The sequence below is a fragment of the Prionailurus viverrinus genome, chromosome D1, assembly GCF_022837055.1.
Source record: "Prionailurus viverrinus isolate Anna chromosome D1, UM_Priviv_1.0, whole genome shotgun sequence".
Classification (NCBI taxonomy): Eukaryota; Metazoa; Chordata; class Mammalia; order Carnivora; family Felidae; genus Prionailurus; species Prionailurus viverrinus.
Genome location: NC_062570.1, coordinates 9,843,609 through 9,860,499, shown reverse-complemented (window position 1 = coordinate 9,860,499; position 16,891 = coordinate 9,843,609). Strand labels below are relative to the sequence as shown.

The window sequence follows — 16,891 nt, the reverse complement described above, 5'->3', positions numbered from 1 at the left end:
TTTATCACAAAATCCTAATATAAATATAGGATCAACTCTGAGTATCCACAAGCTGGACAAGAGTCAGCAAGACTCCGGGCGGGAAACCAGGAGCCCCAGGTTCTGATCTCACCCCACCAAGTTGTAGCCAGGTAGTCACTGGAGAGTCGCTTCAGTTGAGTTTGTGCCTCAGTTTCCTCCTTTGTAAAGCAGTAATAATCATAACTGCTCTATAGACTAACTTCACTGGTGGATGAGTAACGTATGGGAAAGCACCTTGTAAGTCAACTTTTTGTTCCTAGATGCTCTTCTTACTCTGCATTCTCTCTGGAGAATAAAGGGAACAGGTCACATGCACTTTTTGTACTCCATGATGCATCCATACACTGGGTCCTTCTGACCGCCTTCATACTCACCAGCTATCGAAGAGCACAGGGGCCCCCTTGCATGGGGGCATTCAGCACGGACATTGTATGGTCATAAGCCCATATATCCACTTTTGTAACAACCACTGTTTGGGGACATTTGAATGATGGAAGTGCCTAGTTAAGAGGCAAGACAAATTAATCAATTCTTCAAATCTTCTCTTTCAACAAGAATGAAGAGACTTTTCTACATCCAATTATTGTTCTTCAATAGTGCTGAGTGTATCATTTGCTTTACTTCTTTTAGGGTGGTTTCACAACCGTTGGATACGTTGGCTCAGCCATGTTTTGCGATGCGAAATTATTCATATTCTTCTCATAGTGTGTATTTGAAAGTCTAACTAAAACATTTATGAAGCATGATACCAATTCTTTGCACTGGCAACTACAAGGACAATCAATTTCGAATGAGGAATCATCTTATTTTTATCTGCCATTTAATGACATTAAATTTTCAAGAATTAGATTTAAAAAGTTTAAAATGTTGACATTTCTGATCTGTTATCTTATTTAAAATTTTTTTTAAATGTTTATTTACTTTTGAGACACAGAGAGAGGGAGAGCAGGGGAGGGGCAGAAAGAGAGAGAGACACACACACACATACATAGAATCTGAAGCAGGCTCAAGGCTCTGAGCTGTCCTCACAGAGCCCGATGTGGGGCTTGAACTCATGGACTGTAAGATCACCACCTGAGCCTAAGCCTGATGCTTAACCGACTGAGCCACCCAGGTGCCCTTACTGTTATTTTAATATCTATATTATCTTTCCTTTTAACTTTAATCGATGCTTGGTGATTATTTTAGAAGAGACGTTTGACTGTATGTGAAAAAATCGACATCTTTAAGTTTTACTTTAGTTTTCATGTTTGATGACAATATAGTAACATTTTATACAGTTTGAATACACTTAGTTTCCTTCCTTGTTGGTAAAATAAAAATTATGTCAAACATCTTCATCATCACAGCTTAACTAGTGATTTTGCTAAAATAAAAGCAAATATAGTAGATTCTCTATAAACATTAGTTGAATAGATAAAATGCAAATTACAAAAATATTAAACTACCTTGAAGAGCACGAACTCTGCCCCAGAACCAGAAAAATCAATTGTACAACATCAGTTTCTCAAGTTGGGTTTTTCAAGGGGGGATAGAAGATGTGCCATGACTTGGCGGGGGTGGGGATTTCTCTAAGTCTTCATTAAACATACTGCATCTCCTGGAATACAAACTTCCTCTTTTAAGCTTTCATTTACACATGAACAACAGAGTCAGCATGAGATTTAAACAAATATTTTAAATAAACAGGACCTGAGAGACATGTTTATTACCTAGAGTATGTTGGGTCACTATCCCAGGACTGTGCATTTACACGCATAGGTGACTGTGTGTGTGTGCATGTGTGTGCACATAGGTAGCTGGCCCTCCCTTCCTAGTACTTCGATGGAAAAACTTAAGAAGCACTGACAAATAATAAACAACTGACTTGGGAAAGATTAGTGGGCCTAAGGAAGGATTGACAGAACCCTTTAAAAATCCTTCATTTGGACAAGAGGCATTCTACCCTGTGGCCAACTCGTTTATTTGTGTGTGTGTGGCACTAATGAGACACCATCATTAATTCTGCTTCTGAGCAGGCTGGTTAATTGCATTCTGTAACTTTGCTAATATAGCCCAACATTGGCCAGGCTGGTGTATCACTTTTTGGCCACTAGCAAAAGTGAGGCAGAGAATGGGAAGATACGGCCCAACCCAACAGTGCTTTAGGAAAACAACCGAACGCATGTTTTTCGTGGGTGAGGAGCGCTTCCGTCATGGAGATCTGCCCTCTGAGTTCTCGTTGCACTGAGGCACCATGAAATCCCAAGTGAGTGCCATCCTCCTTTTTGCTCCCCTCTGCTCTATTTTCTGATTTCTTCAGTAGGAGAGTGTTGACAGTAGGGAGAAGACTCAGAAAACAAGAAACAATGTCAGGGGACAGGTGGCCCTGTCCGAGTTCTGCCCAGGGCACCAAGTAGTTGTGAAATTTGGAGGAAGTTCACTCAACTTTGCTAGACTCCTTTTTCCTCATTTTCAAAACAGAATTTTGGTCACCAGATAACCCAGAACATCCGAATTATCAAGAACTTCAGAAGTTATGTTTGAATGCTTTCTTGTCAAGTTCTCTTTCACGTGACCCCCTCAAAGAGTAAACTTAATGAGATTCAAAAAAGACTTAATCAGATACCTTTTAGGAACTTTGGTAGGATTAAGGCATTTCCAAGCTTCTCAAAATCTAAGATTTATATCCATAGTTCTGATTTTCAATTGTAACTATCAGGAGGAATGAATGATGTGTATTAAAATCATCTTTCTGGGGTGCCATGGTGGCTCAGTCAGTTAAGCATCTGACTCTTGGTTTTAGCTCAGGTCATGATCTCATGGTTTCGTGGGTTTGAGCCCCACATCTGGCTCTGTGCTGCCAGTGCAGAGCATGCTTGGAATTCTCTGTCCCTCCCCCACTCATGCTGTCTCTGTCTCTCTGTCCCCTAAAAGGACCTAGAAATAGAGATGAACCCAGGAGCAGTGAGCACTCCTAGCACCCAGAGTAAGGTCTCTCTATATTAGTTTTCTTTAAAAGTAATGAAGGCACATAGTGGATGCTGTGTATGTCACCCATACCCTCCCTTTAAAGGGGAAAGGCATCATTCCTCCTGATATAAGGACATCGGTAGCTGTTGGCTTGCAGCTGAGTCAATAACGAAGCATTGCCCTAAACCAAGGTTTCTCAACCACAGTACTGTTGACATTTTGGACTGAATAAACATTTGTTGGGGGCTACCCTAAGTATCAGAAAATGTTTAGCAGAATCCCCAGCTTCTACCCACTAGATACCAATAGCACCCACTCCTGGTTTTGACAACCTAAAATATCTCCAGATCCTGGCACATGTCCCCTAGTAGAGGGTGGTCTATCAAGTTGCTGTGGTAAAGAACCACTGCCTTAAAATTAAGAGACACACTTTATTCAAGGTTACTCAGTGGGGCAGCCCACATGCAATGCCCAGTGAACAGAAGTTATCGAGATTAGACTCTCTTGCCTCAAACAGGACAATGTGAAAGGCAAAACCATCCCCAGAATTCTGTGGGATATTGGGCATAGGTACACTGTAGTTCAATTCCTTCCTCTGCCCAGTTCTACTTCTGTCACCCCTACTCGCCTACCCACAGGTGTTGATTCTGAGTGCAGTCCCCAGTAAATCAGTGTTTGGGAAACAAAAGCTGGTATTTGGCTTCAGGATTGGCTTCTTCAGCATTGATATTGGCAGATCCAATTTACAATCAAGTCCTACAACACTTGTGTTGTTTTTTAAAATCCCATATGGACTTATTCTGTAAAACCTCTTGGCACATTAGCATATTTTTGTTTCCTGGAGGTTCCTTTGGATTTATTTGGCTTTGGTATCATGATTATTTATTGTATTTTCACTTGAAATACAGAAAGAAAGAATCAACTTGTTATATTTTGTCATTAATGTATTTAACAAGTATTTATTGGTCTGTGTCCAAGGCGTTGTTCTTGGCACTCTGAAAAGACGTAAGAACGAATCTGACAAATATTATGATCTCAAGGTACTTCAGGCCCAACAATGAAGACAAGTGACGGGCCAGGCATTCAACTAGTTGCTGATAAATAGAGATTACACAAGGCCTTGTGTAGAAAATATCCTGGAAGCAGAAGTTATAAAAAAAGGACAGATTCGAGTTAGCCAGACAAAGTGGAGTGGGATAGAAAAAAGCTAGGGGTCCTTTATTTGTTTATCTAGAAACCTGATCCTTCAGGTCTCAGAGTAGACTGGACTCAGTCTGGAGATAGAGCCACGGGAATGCAACAATGGTGGCCTTACATATAAACCAGACTAACCTGGTCATCTTAAGGAAATACATAGAATACAGACCAGAATGCCCATAACCTGAGTATTTCTTTTCCTGCCAGTAGATCTAGATGAGCAGTTTATGTTTACTAAGTTTGCGTTGCAGTCCTGGCATCAGAACTGGGGGTTAGTTGCATGATTCATTGGTCCCAGGCTATGATTGCTGATGCATGCATGTCTGCAAAATGGATAGAACCACCATCAGAAATGGACTAGCGTAATTTGAGGGCGTCATCTCTTTGAGTAGTGTTAGATGTTACACAATAACTGTATTTTTTCTGTAACTCCTTTTTTTCCTGTTTTTCTGTGTTGACTATCCAGCACAGAATGACTGTAATGGTCATTCTTATTTTTATAGGTCCAGTCAACTGCCAAGTATTAATTAATGTCCTTTGAATTTATATACTTGCTTTAATCCCTATTCTCTTCATTATCTCTTGTCTATATTATTGACATAATCTCCTATGTGGTCATACTCTCCTCTGGTTTTGTCCTCTTCTAATTTCTTCTTCACACGATGGACATGATGGACTTTCTAACATACAAGTCTGATCACGTGATGCCACTGTTAACAGCCCTTAACTGTCTCTCCATAGCCTTTGGGACTGTATCATTAAGAGTCTTGTTAGGAAACAATTTATGTCAGATGGGTCAGTGGAGGAGATTTCAAGCAGAGTGGTACTTGCAGATATACAGATAGGGTGCAAGAAGCTAACAAGGTATGGGAATCTACCAAGAGTCTGGCCACAGGGGGAGGCTGTTACCACCTAGGGCTGAGGGGACAAGGAAAAGGAGTGGATTTACTGTCTCACAGCTTTGCTCTGGAGTTTTAATTGCACAGGGCACAACTACTGCTATAGATAAGACATCAAAGCGGAAGCGGGTGGGGAAGACATACTATGACCTTTCCTTCCTCCTGCCCACAGATAAGCTGGAGCTTCCCATTATCCAAATTGTATGGGGAATCAGCTGGCAAGGGAGTAGGATGATGCCATCTGCAGCAGGGGTCAGCTTGGTAGGGTATAGAGCAGGGCAGAGTAGGGTAGAAAACATCTGTGCAGCAGTGAGGGTGAGATACAACAAGCCATGAATAGTGAGCATGGGGATTCCAAATATCTAGCTTAACAATGTTATTATGAAGACTAAAGAACATGTTAAGGAAAGTACTTTTCACTCAGTACTGAGTTAACATCTTGATTATTATGATAATCAGGAAACCAGCCATTGGTGCATAGTAGATGCTAGCTAAATGTTAAGCTAGTTCCATTGTTCTCTTCATGCCATTTGATTATTATTTCCTGTAAGGAAAAATTCTGGAGTTTCTACACCACTCTCCTTTACCCTCTATCACAAAAAGAGTTTCCTTCCTCATCGGGACTGGAGACCTGTGATTCTTCCTCCTTTTCCCTTCTTTTTTTTTTTTTTTTTTTTTTGAACGTTTATTTATTTTTGGGACAGAGAGAGACAGAGCATGAACGGGGGAGGGGCAGAGAGAGAGGGAGACACAGAATCGGAAACAGGCTCCAGGCTCTGAGCCATCAGCCCAGAGCCCGACGCGGGGCTCGAACTCACGGACCGCGAGATCGTGACCTGGCTGAAGTCGGACACTTAACCGACTGCGCCACCCAGGCGCCCCTCCCTTCTTTTTAATAAAAAAATTTTTCAATCGAAACTCTCAATCATATATAAAAACAGAATGCTGAAGGGGCACATGCATCCCAATGTCTATAGCAGCGCTAGTGACAATAGCCAAAGTATGGAAAGAGCTCAAATGTCCATCGACTGATGAATGGATAAAGATGTGGTATATAGATGCAATAGAATATTACTCAGTGATCAAAAAGAACGAAATCCTGCCATTTGCAACAACACGGGTGGAACTAGAGGGTGTTATGCTAAGCGAAATTAGTCAGAGAAAGACAAATATATGATTTCACTCCTATGTGGAATTTAAGAAACAAAAACAGATGAACATAGGGGAAGGGAAGCAAAAATGTGATAAAAACACAAGGAGACAAACCATAAGAAACTCTTAAATACAGACAACAAACCAAGGGTTGCTGGCAGGGTATTGGGTGAGGGATGGGCATTAAGGAGGGCACTGTGGGGATGAGCACTGGGTGTTGTATTTAAGACATGTATCACTAAATTCTATTCCTGAAATCATTATTACACTCTATGTTACCTAACTTGGATTTAATTTTTAAAAAAGATGGGGTGCCTTTGTGGCTCAGTCGGTTGAGCGACTGACTTCAGCTCAGGTCGTGATCTCACGGTCCAGGAGTTTGAGCCCCGCGTGAGGCTCTTTGCTGACACCTCAGAGCTGAAGCCTGCTTTGGATTCTGTGTCTCCCTCTCCCTGTCCCCCGTTCATGCTCTGTCTCTCTCGGTCTCAAAAATAAACAAACTTTAAGAACATTTTTTAGTTTTAAAGAAAGAATTGAATGGTTTTTATTTTAATATCTAACATTAGAATAAAAAAATAGAGAATGCAATGAGCCTCCCTATGTCTCTCATTCACTCTAAGAAATTGTCAACAGCTTGCTTATCTTGTTTTCATTCATCCTCTCTACCTTTTACCTAGCTAACACATTTTAAAACAAATCTCAGAAATCAGGTCATTTTAGTATAAACCTCTTTAACCAATAAGGACTCTTATCTTTTACCAAACCACTGGCGATTTTCCCTTCTAATAAAACAAAGGTAAATCTTTAATTTTATCTCATGTTCAGTCCATGTTCAAATTTTTCCAAATGTCTCAAGGTGTCTTTTCTGGTTTGTCCATACCAGTAACCAAACAAGATCCCTACATCTTTAATTCCTTTTAAATTTCAATCCAACCTGAGTGGTATCTGCCCTGGAAGCAAGTTGTGGCAATGACCTGGGTGTGGGCATTTGGGGGCCACCCTCACAGGTAAAATTCCCTCCTATATTCTCTTTATCATCCACACAGAAGAGGTGCTCTAAATCTCCCAAACTGCTGATAGCTCTCCAGCCTACTTAATGGGGCAGAGTCTTTTCTTTGAATCTAGCAAGAGGTGATTTGAGGTGAGTTATCTGCCAAGTAGCACACTATGCATTGCTGCCTACTCCAACTGTTTATTGAAGATTCTTGTTCATTGCCTTGCAGGTAGGCCTGGGGGTGAAATTGTGAGGATCTGTGGCATAGGGTGGGGTTCCTCAGCTTCAATCGTATCTAACTCAGTCTCTCATAAGATTAGCTGTTAGAGATTCTATAAGAAAAATAAATTACCACCAAGCATCTTTGCCCCGTTTCCTTTTTCAGCTTCTTTGGGGTCAAATGGCAATGGCTGAAATTCATGCACTGGGATGAAAAGGGAGGTTACAGCTTATTAAATCCAAACTTCCAACCAGCAGGACGCCACCTATGGTAATAAGAACTAACACCTTTATAAGCAAGTGGTTTTGTGACTCAAAAATCACACCTGGGGGCTCCAAATCCTACCCCCTCTAGGGGTCATGTGGCCTTTTTGTGAGCCTCTTGAAAGAATGAAGATCTTATAATGCTCATGGTCAGCAGATGTCTTCCTGCATTTCAGTGAAACCTCTCTCCCTCTTTTGGGAGGTTTGCTGTTGCTCCACAGAATATCATAATTTGTTGAGGGGTCAGATCTAAATCGATGATAGATCAGAAATGCACTTTAACTTGCAGTAGAAATGGTGTTGTTGCCTCAGTAGAATAAGGTCAAAAGTGTACTGGGCTGCCAAGCACAAAGAATCTGCATAGGGGACACCATACACAGAATTGCTCCCTCAAGTTTTGAGGAAGTACTCAGTTCATCTAATCCATAGAAACAAACACAGAAAGTCAAGCAAAATGAGGAGACATATGAGTATGCTTCAAAAGAATGAACAAGAAAAAAATCTCAGAAAAAGTGAAACAAAGATAAGCAATATGCCTGTTAAAGAAGTTTTAAGTAATGATCCTAGAGATAGTCACTGGGTTAGAAAAAAAGAGTGGAAGAATTCAACGAGACCATCAATAAAGACATAGAAAATATTAAAAAAGAACCAACCAGAGTTCAAGAATACAGTAACTGAAATCAACACACTACAGGCAATCAACAGACTAGCAGATGCAGAAAAACCTACCAGTGATTTACAAGACAGGGTAATGGAAAGCACCTAACTGAATAGCAAAAAGAGAAAAGACTTAAAAATGAGGATAGATTACGAGATCTCTTGGATACCATCAAGTAAACAAAACATTCACATTATAGGGGTCCCAGAAAAAGAAGAAGAGACCAATGTGTGGAAAACTTTCTTGAAGAAATAACTAAGACCTTCTCTAACCTAGGAAGAGAAATAGACATCAAAGTCCAAGAAGCACAGAGTTCCAAACAAGACAAGCCCAAGGAGGTCCACACCATGGCACATAATTAGAAACACGTCAAAGACTAAAGATAGGGGCGCCTGGGTGGCACAGTCGGTTAAGCGTCCGACTTCAGCCAGGTCACGATCTCATGGTCCGTGAGTTCGAGCCCCGCGTCAGGCTCTGGGCTGATGGCTCAGAGCCTGGAGTCTGTTTCCGATTCTGTGTCTCCCTCTCTCTCTGCCCCTCCCCCGTTCATGCTCTGTCTCTGTCCCAAAAATAAATAAACATTGAAAAAAAAAATTAAGAAAAAAAAAAAGACTAAAGATAAAGAGAGAATCTTAAAAATGGCCAAAGAGAAACAAAACATTCAAGGGAAAACCTCAAAGCTATCAGCTGATTTTTCAACAGAAACTTTACAGGTCACAAGGGAGTGGCATGGTGTAGTCAAAATGCTGAAAGGAAAACCCTACAACCAAGAACGCTCTACCTGGCAAGGTTCTTATTCAGACTTGAAACAGAGATCAGGAATTTCCCAGACCAAAACCGAAACAAAACAAAGATAAAGCAGTTTATCACCAATAAGCCTTGTAAGAAATGTTTAAAAAAATGGAAAAGAAATGGCCACAATTAGACATAAGACAGCTATGAATAAAAAGATGTAAAATATGACAACCTATACATAAACGTAGAGGAGGGAGTGGAAAAGAGAAAGGAAAAAAGGGTATTTTCTTTTTCTTTATTTAGAATGTGTTTGAACTTAAATAACCTAATTAGTATAGACTGAAATTTACTTTGGATGTTATATATGAGCCTCATGGTAACCACAAAGCCAAACCTTATGATATACAAAAAATAAAGAGAAAGCCAAACAAAACACTGTAGATTCTCATCTATCACACAGAGAGCAAGAGAAGAAACGAACAGGAACTACAAAAACAACCAGAAAACCAATTGAAAATGGCAATAAGCACCTATCTATCAGTAACTGCCTTAAATGTAATGGCCTAAATGCTCCATTCAAAAGACAGTGGTGGAATGGATAAAAAAGCAAGACTCTCTATATGCTATCTACCCAAGACCTAAAGACACTTACAGACTATAAGTGGGAAGATAGAAAAACATTCACCACACAAATGAAGAAAAAAAAAAAAGTTCATGTAGCAATGCTTTTATCAGACAAAATGGACTTTAAAACCAAGACTAACAGGAGACAAAAAAGTATAAACCCAACACTAAGACAACATTATTATAAAGATCTGTATACCTAACACTGGAGCACCTAAACACATAAAGCAAATAGTAACAGACATAAAAGGAAAAACTGATGGTAACACAATAATAGCAGGGGACTTTAATACTCCACTTACATCAACAGATAGAGCACCCAAAAGGATCATGAGTAAGCAAACAATGCCTTTGAATGACACATTGGACCAGATGGACATAACATATATATTAGAACATTGCATCCAAAAACAGCAGAATACACCTTCTTTACAAGTGCAAATGGAACATTTTCCAGAATAGATCACACATTAGGCCATAGAACAAGCTTCAATAAATTTAAGACTGAAATCATTCTATGCATCTTTTCCAACCACTATAGTATGAAACTAGAAACCAATCACAAGAAAAAAAACGAAAAAAACCCACGAACATGTGGAGACCAAACACACAACCAATAGGTAAATGAAGTAATCAAGGAGGAGATCAAAAAAATACACGCAAACAAATGAAAATGAAAACATAATGGCCCACAATCTCTGGGACACAGAGAAAATAATCTTAAGAGTGAATTATATAGCAATATTGGCCTACATCAAGAAACAAGAAAAAAAAATCTACCCTTATACACCTAAAGGAACTAGCAAAAGAAGAACAAAGCCCAAGGTAAGTAGAGGAAAGGAAGTAAAGATCAAAGCAGAAGTAAGAGACTAAAAAAGTAATAGGAAAAAGAAATCAATGAAACCAAGAGCTGGTCTTTGAAAAGACAAACAAAATTGACATGTTTATCTAGAATCATCAAGAAAAAACAAGGAAGGACCCAAATCAATAGAATCAGAAATGAGAAAGAAGGAGCAACTGACACCACAGAAATACAAAGGATTTTATAAGAATGTATGAAAAATTATATGTCAATAAATTGGACAATCCAGAATAAGTGCATAAATTCCTAGAAACATGCAACCTTCCAAAAGTGAACCAGGGAAAAATAGAAAATCTTAACAGTTTTTATGAAAAGAAATTCAATTGGTAATACAGCAACTACACAGAAATAAAAGTCTGGGACCAGACAGACTCACAGGTGAATTCCATCAAACATTCCATTCTCCTCAAACTATTCCAAAAAACAGAAGATCAAGAGAGATTTCCAAAAATATTCTAGGGAGGCCAGCATTAGCCTGATGCCAAAACCAGACAAAAACACCCCAAAAAAAGAAAACAGGCCAAACATCCCTGATGAACATAGATGTACAAGTCCTCAACAAAAATTAAACTCTCTACAAGAATACATTAAAAAAAGATCATTCACCTCAATCAGGTGGAATTTATTCCTGGGATGCAAGTATGTTTCAGTGTTCGTAAATCAATCAACATCTGGCATTGCATCAACAAAATGAAGGATAACAGTCGTGATCGTCTCAACATATGCAAAAAAAAAAAAAGCATTTGACAGAATTTAATATTCATTCATGGTAAAAGCAACTCTCAATATAATGGGGAAAAAGGTAATGTACCTCAACATAATAAAGGCCATATATAAAAATCTCACAGGTAAGATGTGGTAGATTCCCTCTAAGGTCTGGAACATCACAAGGATATCCACTCTTGCCACTTTTTTTTTAAATTTATTTGTTTTGAGAGAGACAGAGACACAGAGAGACACCGGCCGACAGAGACACCGGCCGACAGAGACACCGGCCGACAGAGACACCGGCCGACAGAGACACCGGCCGACAGAGACACCGGCCGACAGAGACACCGGCCGACAGAGACACCGGCCGACAGAGACACCGGCCGACAGAGACACCGGCCGACAGAGACACCGGCCGACAGAGACACCGGCCGACAGAGACACCGGCCGACAGAGACACCGGCCGACAGAGACACCGGCCGACAGAGACACCGGCCGACAGAGACACCGGCCGACAGAGACACCGGCCGACAGAGACACCGGCCGACAGAGACACCGGCCGACAGAGACACCGGCCGACAGAGAGAGGATAATGTGCACCTTAGTGGGGAAGGGGCAGTGAGAGGCAGAGAGAGAGAATCCCAAGCAGGCTCTGCACCACCCATGCAAAGCCTGATGTGGTGCTCAATCGCATAAACCGTGAGACCATGACCTGAGCCACAATCAAGAGTCAGATGCTTAACTGACTGAGCCACCCAGGAGCTTCCTCTCTTGCCACTTTTATTCAACATAGTACTTGAAGTCCTAGACATAGCAAGAAGACAAGAAGAGATGTCCATATTGGTAAAGAAGAAGTAAAATAGTCACTATTTGCAAACAACATGATACTGTACATAAAACAATCCTCAAGAATCCACCAAAAAACTACTAGAAGTAATAAATTAATTCAGAAAAGGATACAAAATTAATACCCAGAAATCCAGATCTTGAGATGTTTACAGATGAGAGCTTTACAGATCAAGGACAATGAAGAGCTAGATGCAGTGGTGACCCAGCAGCTATTATCCGCTGCTGTATGATTGCCCAAGGGAACAATTGGGCAGATGAAGCCAAGTTGGCAGCCTGTACAAAGACTCCCAAACTCTCTAACTAAATGTTAACCCCAATATTCCAAGGAGGATGAGAGGACCTCACAAGAGCTCAAGAATGGGGATATGGACACCACGCTGCCTCTAAAGCCAGCTGGAAATCTAACAAACCCTTATCTCAGAGTATCTTGTGGAAGAAATGATTAACCATATTCATCAATGCACCATTATGGGTGACACACTGCTGTTTGGTGGTCCCACCACAAACCACAGGTTCCCTACATGCTGTTAGCAAGGAGAACATCAAAAAGAACACTGCTTGGACCAACAAGCTTCTGACAGACATGAAAGTACTATTTAGTGGGGGAGAGATCATCTCAAGAAATCAGTAAGTACTACTTGGGTACAACCAATCCCCTCTAAGGCCTTGGATAAAATTCAGTACAAGAACTCACAAATCCTGGAACTGCAGAATGCTGGGTTTCAACCTGGAACTAAGGAATATTTCTCAACGAGTGCAGAAATATTCCCTTCCTTTAACCCCAATCTTCATCTGGAAGTAACTAGAGTGGTCACAAAGTTAATTTGGAAAGTATTTCTGAAATATCCACAAGATTTTAAAGCGCATGCCTAAATAAGATTTAGATCATTACAAAATGTAGTTATCTATTTATCCAAGGTGGCAATAAGATTCTAGAGGCAAATGCAGAGAGTTGTATAGTTGTCAACAAAACTTAGCTCTTTTAATGTTGAGAAGATTCAACTTTAATAGAAACTTTGTTTTTCTAGGCAGATTAAAGATAAAGAAAAACCTTTGTTTATAACTTAGACCAGTAATCCAAGAAAACTCATTTTAACAGGGAGAAAAGTCAAACTCCCATCTTGTGGGGGATAAGTTTAGCAATCCCCTGGGCTTACACCAATGGGTTAACAAGGCATAAAGAAATACAAAGCCATAAAATGCTCACAGCTGAGTCTGGGTAAACCAGATTGGCACCCCAAGAATAGGGGGGTTCAAAGCCACCTCTAGAATAGGGAGGTGCAAAGGTGCCAGAAAAAGAGAGGGGGTGCAGAGCCCCCAGAATAGGGAGGGAGAGGCAAAGGCCTAAAATAGGTACAGTGCAAAGGTGCCCAATACATAGGTATATGAAATAAACAAGATTAGATGTTCAGGGTGGAAGCACCCCCAATTTAGTACTATGGCAGAAAGCTGCTTTCACAGGAGGATAGGGCCAGGTTAGGTAAATTGGTGAATTGGACTATGGACCTTTGCGCTGCAGGCAAAGCAGCCCAGAGCCGAGATGGTTAAAAAAAGAAAAGGTGCCTTGTCAACCCTGAGGTTATTTCCCCCTGTTTCATCCCTGAGGCTGGCTAAGGTAAATAGAGGTGCTGCCTCCTGTCGGCTGGAAACAACCCTCCTCCTGACTACCCAGCACCTGGATTTTGTTTTATATTAACCCAAACCACGAGTATCTTCAAGACCCCCTTTCCCTCATGTCCACAAGTTAATATTCACAGATTCATTGTCCCTTTATGCACGTCCATCACCATGTTTGTAAGCCTTCTGATCCTAATAAAAGCGGGGCAAGGGCCCTTATTCGGGGCTCTTGTCTTTTCCTGGACATTAGCCATCCCTCACTTTCAATCCTGCGTCCCACTGTTTTGCTAGACAAGAGAGAATTTTAGATTCAGAGTCTACAACACCATCTTATACCAGTATACTTCTGACATTAAAACTCATGCATTCCAACAAGATGAATTAAGCAAACTTATGTGGTCTCTGTTTCCCTGCCTGTCATCTTCCATGTTGATATAGGATGTTCTGATCAGCATCTCCATCAGGAATGCAGGGCTTTCAGCTGGAGAAAGGCAGCCAACAGTCCTCAACTCTCAGAGATCATCAAGGATTGCCTTGACTGAAGACAGCTGCCTTGCCAAGGTCATGCCCTCTTCTCAGCTGGTCACATACCATGACTATTATAAAAGTGCATGACTTTTTCTCTAACTTAGGATGGTTCCCAAGGGTGAGCCTACTTTAGAACTCCCCAGAGAATCAGTTAAGACTTCTGTTGATATTGTATCACAGCTGGATATCTCTTACTCTCCCTTCTTTTCCCCAGGTGTTGATCACTCCAAAATCAACTTTTTTTTTTTTTTTTACATATTAGCCTCCATAATCTTAGCCTCAACCATGCAAAAAATTCCTTTCCAAAGATTCCCTTCTCACAAATCTTCTCAACTTGCCTTTTTACATCAGAATTTGTCCTAAGTTTTCCCTCTTTAAACAACCAGTCTCACTTTGCTTGCAGAGTTATTTCCCTTATTATTTCTGGTAGTCTGAATGACATTTATTGAAGTTATTTGGTTGTTTATTTGTTCTTAGATTACCCATAAAGCCTCATTAGGCATTAGACAAAGTACTAAGGTTTTTCTCTAAAAAAACCCCAAACAAACCCAAATGAACAAAACAGAAACTAAAATAACAAAAAAAACTAAAACAACAACAAAAATGGTGATAGACCAATACTATACACTTTTTCTTTTCTGACAAATTTTCTAATAGAAAGAACATGAACCTCCTTGACTTGCAGTAAACACAGGCAGAACACAAGTTCTACATATAATGCTGACAACTCTAAAGACAGGTCCATTTTAATAGAACTAACAACCTGAAATTAGCTTTAATACCAAATATTTTCCCAGACCACATAAACTTGAAAAATGTTTGGGTCAGTTCCCATTTTTCTGAGTTTTAGAATGCCCAATTCTTCTAAGTGCTTGCTTTTAAGCCAACTAGAGCTCTCTTACAAATTAATTTTAGGAATACCATCCAGAGGTAGAGAAAGCATTTCACATTTACAATATACACGGACACCCATACAAATACACAGACAAGATGCTAACAAAATCTTAAAGGCTCAATTTCCAGATATCATCTTTTATAAACCAAACCTAATTGCAAGATGGGGTTTTAATTTACAGACACACCACTTGGTCATTTTTCTCAGGAGTCTAACGGATAATGTGGCCAAGTAGTGTTGCAAAATAAATAAATAAATAAATAAATAAAAAAAGATTGCCCAAATTTGGAGAATACAGCCCAAAGGGCAGCTTGTGGGGATCAAACGGTCATTTCTCATTTCCCAGTTAGAACATGGCTAGCGTTATTCAAAGATACCAAAAGTTGCAACGACACACAAGCCAAATGAAGCCCAGAGTTCCTCTGTGAGCCCTGGTTCCTCCCCAAAAGTCAGAGCTTCACCGATCGAACCAAGAGGGAGGAAGACATAAGGTCACATGCCATTGCACACAAAGTACTCACCAAGAGCCATCCATCCAACCCAAACTCAAAACGATTTCCTTGCCGCAGGAGCTAAATTTGGTGCCAAAGTTTGGTGCACCAGTTGGGGTGAGTCCCCTAGGATCAAAAGCCTAAGCAGCTGCTTGGACTCACCGGACTTCCCTTGTTGGCTGGAAGCAGATGAACGGTGGGCAAGGAGCTCCTGGACGGCTTGCCAAATTTGTAACTGAACCCCAGTTCGTCCGCCTGAGGCACAGCTAAGATAATCTCTGAGACAGCGAGTATGCGACACCGAAAGGACTTATCTGAGAGGTGACCAAACCAGGAGAGCAGAGCGCAAGCCTCAGATCTACCTCCTCCAAGGAGAGTCAGGGAAATGTAAAGGCAAATATAAAGGGCCTGGGTAAAAAGCTGCAGCTGCACTTGAGTCCCGTGAACCTTTAGTTACCAGCTTCAGCGACTTAAAGCAAGTTGTTGACACAATTCACCAACTTCTGTTTGTTGTTGCCATACTTCCTTCTTCCTAGGCAATAGGAATGCTTTTTAAACTAAAATAACTGTTACCTCCCCCACCCAGTTGGAGTATGAACTTTTAAGTTCTGCAAACTTTTCAGCTGACCTATATAGACTCTGCTGTATCAGCCTGAAAAATGAATTGCTCATCCATTCAACAAATATTGATGGTCTACTCTGTGCAAGGTGCTGTCTGGAGTGTGGGAGTTACAATGCTGACAGGGCAGACTGGATCCCCACCCTGATGGGGGTGCAGCCTAACAGGGGCCCCAGTAGGTGACACAGGGGAGGATAAAGGGATAGATTATAGACCCAGGACATCTGAAGCAAAATGGGAGCTTTGATGTTTTGGAGCAACGAATCAGTCCTTCAGACCACGGGGTCACTCATTTTGCTTATATGTTGTGAGTCCACAAAATACACTTCCTGGGAGCAGGCATAAGTGATGTTTCTGTTGTCCACCCTACTCCCTGCCCCCGTGTAGCCGGCCATCGGGCAGTGATTACAACTGACTGCATGTGATACTGCTCGGACCCAGACCAGCTAACTCCGTCTAGTTCGGGGCTCCGTGTGTGAGACAAGCTGACAAACTATGAAAAAAGTAAGATATATGATCAAAGGTTACGGGGCACCTGGGTGGCTCAGTCGGTTGACCGTCCGACTTCATTTTCATGATCTCCCAGTTCATGGGTTCGAGCCCCGCA

At 40.9% G+C, this 16,891-nt stretch overlaps 1 protein-coding gene across 1 annotated transcript in view; it reads right to left on the bottom strand.

Moving 5' to 3' along the window:
- Positions 1 to 16,891, bottom strand: part of SIK2 (salt inducible kinase 2) — a 159,473-nt gene extending 142,582 nt beyond the window's left edge. Inside the window, exon 1 of the mRNA XM_047877793.1 lies at positions 15,828 to 16,891. The gene's annotated coding sequence lies outside the window, so the exon portion shown is untranslated. The remainder of the gene's footprint in view (positions 1 to 15,827) is intronic.